Below are 6,791 nucleotides of genomic sequence, written 5' to 3'. Positions count from 1 at the left end.
TTTTTTGTTGTTGTTTTTTTTCAGGCATCAGGGATCTGTTTACTTTGTCACCTTGTCTTACAGCTTACTCTTACGCAAACAGCACAGACAGCCAGCCACGAATGAGCACTGGAGATGGCAAAGAGGCTAAAACCTGCAGAGCTGTAAATAAGCCAATCACATGTCATTACCAGACATACACAATTCTGGAAAAGGCCCTGTGGACCGAACTGTGTCTGGACAAGGATAACATTTTCTTTGCACCTCTCAGTGTTCATACTATTTTATGTAATAAAAACAAAAGATCAACTTTGAACACTTAGTCACAAGTACAGGGCCTTGCTCTGTCTCTTTAAGGGTAAGGTGGTTCAGGAGGAGATACTGTCAAAACTGTCCAAGGAGGCCTCCTCCACATTTTTACCATGGAGCACCATGAGAAAATGGGACTCTTTCTTTTGTATCAGTGTTTGACATTAATGGTGAGACATCCACTGATGGCTAGCTTTCTGTACTCATACAATACTGCCAGATGCCACAGTAAACTCTGATGGAGACCACTAGCATCTGTCGTCAAATGACTTTGAAGCCTAATTTAGGCAGGGGTTGATAATATAATAGCACTTAATGCTCTGACACAGCCAAATGACTTTGCTGTTATTCTCGCTCTAAGCTAATTGTTTTTTTCATCATATTGCAACTATAATTTACAGCAAGGCAATAGATCATTTCCATTGCACTAAGGCTTCATGTTATGTGTTTAATTAGGCATTTTACTAAAAAAGGAATATCCCCACTCTCTAAAGAATATCATAATAGTAATATGTGGGGTTGGGCGATATACAGCGTTACACAACATTAGGGTATAGAAATTTGTCAATTTTTCAATAGCATTTATACCCAGGTAGCTATGCCTTTGATATTTCTTGATTTTCTATGCTGTAGCAGGCACTGCTGACAATATTTGATTTACAGGATTTTTGCATCAATGTAATAAAAATACACCTGGAAAATTTTTAAAAAGAATGGCAAATATTGAAGCAGCAGACCCAGTCGCCTAGTATGCCTTAATAGTCCAGTGTGTAAGATTAGGTGCATTAAGCGCGTGAAGTGAAGATTCAACATTCTGAAATTGAAAGGGCGCCTGTAAAAATGAGAATGAGCTGTGAATGTGTAGAGAAACTACGAGGTGTGACACTAGCCAAATAAGACGAGTGAAGCCCTATCTACGAGCCAGTTGTTTGTATGTCCATTCTGGCTCTTTAGAAACATGCAATTCTGAACGAGTGGGTGACCTCTATGACGGACTGTGGCATCATGTAAAGTATTAAAGGCTCATTCTAAGGTAACAATAAACACAACCAATTCTAATTTTCAGTAGGATTTTTGTAATAAAAACATCGGTATCTATCTATCCACCTGATGGATATGATATTTCATTCTGCCAATTATGATTCTCCTAAATTTTACATACTGGACTTTTAAGCTCCAAAAACACATAATCCTACAATTCAACTCAACAGAAGTCGGTGCAGCTCAAGTCATTCGACTCTTTCTACTTTCTAAACCCTGCACCTCCAATTTTACGATATTCTGATATAAAATGATATTGCAATATTAATCCAATACAAACCTGATATGAGATTTTATTTTATATCGCCCAGTCAGAGTAATAAATGATAATATCATGAAATTTGTAGACCGACTAATGCCTGTGCATGTCTCACTGCTGACATACCAACACACAACCACTGTTACACACAACCTTGTGCCTCTACATTGAAAATACCAGGCAGAGGGAAGATTCAGACAAGCAGTGCTGATGATTTACTGTCCAAAACACAGATGTTGCCCTGGCACTGTGTTTTCTCCCCCTCTCAGGTTTTATGGGGAACAATAATCATCCAGTTGAGCTCCAGCTGAGGCACAAGTTAGCACATCATAAAGGGACATCAAACCTACTGAAATGAAAATATAATGGAAGACAGATTAGTGCCATGATACCGTAAACATAATGCTGAAATGTGAATTCTATAAGGGTGGGGGGGGGGGGGGTTTGAATGGTCATTGGTCAAGTGTCACTGACACTGCTCTGTTACTAACCTGATTTAGAGATCTTGTTCTGCTGATTTCAGATTTAATAGTTTAAGCTTACACTTCTGTATACTTTCTTTGTGAAAATATGTCCAGTGAAAGTGCCCTCTTCATATATTTGGAGTTAAAAGTCGTTATGTAAGTCTATTTTTACCATCACCCATAAGGTATTAGTTGTAGTGCTTGTAGATTACTGTATGGCCGTGTGTTTAAGTGCAATGACAGCAGTGGAGAGTCACCCAAAGGTTTCGTAATGGATCTCTATGGAAAAATAAAGCCAATCTTCTGGAGGAGAAAACCTGCTGGTGCTCTCAGCCAGCAAGCATCGCAAGGGGCTTTTAGCTTTTTGAATGCTAATTCATCCACTTTCTCTTGTTGTTCTGTGGGGAAATCATGTTACCCAACATATCACCCAGTGCACCAGCTGAGAAACCCTGAACGACAGGCAATAGGTTGTAATCCTGCAGCGAGGTTAAAACTAAGGTATTAGCATTCCAGAAATGTTACCCGACCAATGCATCAATGTTACAAAAGCTAGCAGGGGAGAAGGTGCAAGTGCACTGTAACTGGCAGAGGAGACCAAAGTTGATTGCCATTCTTTCTTTCTCCTCGGAGGTGACTATAGAATTGTATGTAGCAAACACTGTTCTGCAGCTGAAGCAGTGAAAACCGAAAAGCAGCTATTTGTGGAGTGAATACGAACAAAGACTAAAACAATCTGGAGATAAAAAGCGATTGTGGTCAAATGTTAACATGAATCATAGTTTCATGTGAGAAGATATAATGTTATGTTTAATATAGGTATAGACTCATAGATACAGAACTTATTTAAAGGAGCACAATAACTCCCTCTCAATACTGACTGCTCATCCAGTAAATCGGCCTTATAAAAACAGTTCTATTTATTTTGTGCATCTACTTTCTTTTTTGGGGGGGGGGGTTAATGTATTTTAAACAAATGTTATCACAAGTATTGTAAATGGTGTGTAAAGATTTGTTTTTACTCAAATTTTTGCTCTTCAGGGTGTCACTGTGGCAGGGCTTTTTTATTTTACTTTTTTACGTGCAGTTTAACGGCTTCATTGTCTTACTTGTCAATGTCATATTGTCATATTGTCATATTCTCAGACCAACTTTAAAGCAATTGCTAGCTATGACCCAACTCATGGGCTGGATGTTGTCATGAGGTCATTCAGTCTGCTTATCTTGGTCTAATGATACTAGATAAACAAAGCCCAAAACTAATATTGACACCCTGTGGCATTTAAATTCCAGTTGTTGACTGGGCCTGGGACTGGGACTGAGACTTTATAGTATGATTTTGGTCATAGAATTCAATTAAATTTGTATAGAGCCAAATCAAAACAAAAGTTATCTCAGGACTCTTTTCATATAGCCTACAGCAGGTCTAGACCATACTCCTTATAAAATAATTTATAGAGACACAACAATACCCACCAGAAGCACTTGGCCACAGTGGCAAAGAAAAAACATCCTTTTAAGATGCAGAAACCTGGATTAGACCCCCGCTCTAGTGGATTTTCTGTCTGCCTCAACCGGTTGGGTATAGAGAGACAGAGGGGGTTGGAGAGAGAGACAGGGAGACAGAAATGCACGACAACAATAATAGTAACAATAGTGACTATAATAGTATAATAGAATATAATAGTATAATAGAAGAAACATGACTAATGTCACCTTAACACATGATGCACAACTGGCAAGTTAGACAACATTAATAGTGAAAATATCCAAGTAACTTCCACTTTCAAATCTCCTGTAATTACCATGTCCAGGCTGAAAATGGCAACAAACAGTGGAGTTCATAACGAGCTTCCATTATTTACGTTTCACTGGTTTAGTTAAGGTAATATGATTAATATCTGGTAAATATGACATCACATGATATTTCCCAGCTTTACAAGTTTGTGAGGATTGTCTGACCACAGTTGATTGTGGGATATTGAGGACTGCAAATGATTAACCAGTTGTGTTCTCCAAAGCAAAGGCAGGCTTTATTTTTGCTTTGAAATGTGACAGCCCTTGTTAGGCTGTTAAGACGCATCCAACCCAGAAATGAGGACTTTGGAGGGTCCAGCCCCTGAACTGGGACACAGCAACTGTATTTATAGAGTGTGCTCTATTTCACTTTTCTATGCTTTGATTATTCATATCATGAGGACTTTTTTCACAGCATTGGTAATATCGATCCAATTGTGGTTTAAATGGTCTTACTGTATTGGATAAACACACCCTACATTTCAGAGAACTTCACCATTACTCAAAATGGTGTTGGTCATTGGATCATCAAACAAATCACAAGGGAAATCATAAAGCAGCTAACAAACACGTATTCTACCATTGTAATAGAATCAAACTGTGTATGGCTGTCATACTCTGATTTAACACTTATTCATATGTGTATATTGTACCATGCCATGATAACTGAGGTAGACGACAGTGGTTGAGTAAGCACAGTTTACGATGTATTGAATTGATGGTAAAATTGTAAAATGGAATTAATAATTGTCTTAACCAAATGACAAAGACATAATGGGTCACTCAACAGTTTTACCATTGTTAAAAAATAAAAAATGAATAAAAAGAGGATAGTATTTTTATAGGTAGTTAAAAGGTGGCCAGGTTCATCTGTAAATAGGACAATGATGCTTCTTTTTCCAGCTCAAGATATTTTTGTTGTTTAGTTTGTTCTTATTTCTCCTTGCATCATTGCTTTTTTAGTGGTCTACTGTACCTTTTATTTTTTTTCTTTGGGAAACATATTTTCTGTATGTATATAAATATATATACAGTATACATATATATATTCTGTAAATGTAATTTGAAGAGTGAACTCTGATTTTAAAAACGCTTGCAGGGTCTCTTGTCAACCCCACCCCATCATTTCCCCTGTAATTGTGTGATTGTGTTTTCTGCACAACTTGGTGGATTTTGTGTTTCGACCTCTGCTCTTGCTCATTTTGTAGGAGTGAAAATGTTTTTCTTTTCTTTTTTTTACTGGGTGTGTTATACCTCCACTACCCTCCACACTTCTCTCAGTATTATCCACCTCTTGAGATTTTTTTAAAGATTTTGTACACTCTTAAAATGCTGTTGCAATACTAATGAATATTCAATATTTTATCCCCCTTTTCTCTCAGTCTTTTCCTAACCAATGTTATTAATCCACCAGTGTCACTTTACATCCTGAGTTTTAAGGACCTATACTATATTACCTTGAGTAGTTTAATTTCCATTTGCACTGAGTTCAGTCATTGTTTACTTTCAGATGATATTCAACTCTTCATCCATTTGGGGCAATATTGAATTGTGTAGCAATATCATGTTACAGCTCCCGGAGTGATTTAATGGTGAGAGACAAAATGGAAGACAGTTTGCATGGGCTGGACTGATCATTTGAATTACTGATATTTGCTTGTGTAGAGGTTAGTAGGTAAACCTTTTTGGCTTCATCAGGACTTCAGTGTTCTCTCTTTTCCAGGAGTCGCAGTTTAACAAGAAGTTAATATTCCCATTTCACAGAATCTTTACAGGACTTTTTTTTGGGAGTTTGGCCCTTTTCTCACCTTACCTGATATTTGATGTTTGGACTGGCACCAAAATCATCATATTGAACAATTTTCTCATTTCAGAATTCAAGCGTTGCTCATGCTCAGAAACTAAAGCTGAATGGTTGGATGTTAAATTTACTATCTAAGCCTGTCAGGGAGGACAGAATTGTAGGAAAGGTTTATGGACGCAAAATTGGATAATTGGATTACACTTTCAGTTACATTAGATATTTCAACTGTAGAAGTCTCAAGCACAACTTGTATTCATGCAGGAAGGGAGTCAGACAACTAAAGGTTCTGAGCTGTTTTCTGATAATGCTGTAGATTTACTAATGATGAATACTGCATTTTTTGTTTTCAAATGTTATGATTTTAACCAGTATCAACTTTGGATTACTTAAATGTTGTCATCATTTTTGTATATTGGCTGTCACCTGCAGAATACTATAGGCCTGTTGTACACTTACCATTGAAAAGTGCATGGGCATTTGCATAGATGATTTTGGTGGCAATCTTGTCATTTACAATATCCACAATTTACATATATATTTAGTAAAGGGGTCAGTTTGGCAAACTTCTCAAGCCCATGTGGCTATTTCAAATCATAGTTTGGAAGAAAGTAAAGTACTCTTCTATTGTTAACACTACCATAAATTATCATTGCTTTGTATCGACTCATCGGAATGATTGAGAACTAAGTTTTATAGACCATACCTTGTCACATATTACCAGTTTTAAACATTTATCTTCACTGGTTAATTGACACATTTCCCAAGCAAGAACATTTAAATACGTATTCCCTCTGTTTTGTTACATGAATCTGTCAAAACTATATTTTTAATTCAATATGAATAAAGATCAGTCAATATTTAAAGATGGATTGTGCTCATTTTAGAGATCATTGTTGTAAGTGCTGTGTTATCATGAAGTGGTAAAATTTGTGTATGTCCCAATGGGACCCCAATGTCAATTAAAACCCCACTAGATTTGGTTCGAAATCAGCCCTGGATCCCACAGGATGCTATTGGGATATACACTGGAGACTTACCTCAATTGGACCACGATGGAAATCCAATGGGTCAGCATTTCATCTCATCGTATTAATAATCACCACCTAGTGTCATTCCAATTATAAAAAATTACCCATGA

This window comes from Morone saxatilis, unplaced genomic scaffold (assembly GCF_004916995.1).
Source record: "Morone saxatilis isolate NCDOM2014 unplaced genomic scaffold, NCSU_SB_2.0 Contig5, whole genome shotgun sequence".
In the NCBI taxonomy this organism is placed as follows: domain Eukaryota; kingdom Metazoa; phylum Chordata; class Actinopteri; family Moronidae; genus Morone; species Morone saxatilis.
Note: the sequence above shows the minus strand (reverse complement) of the source record.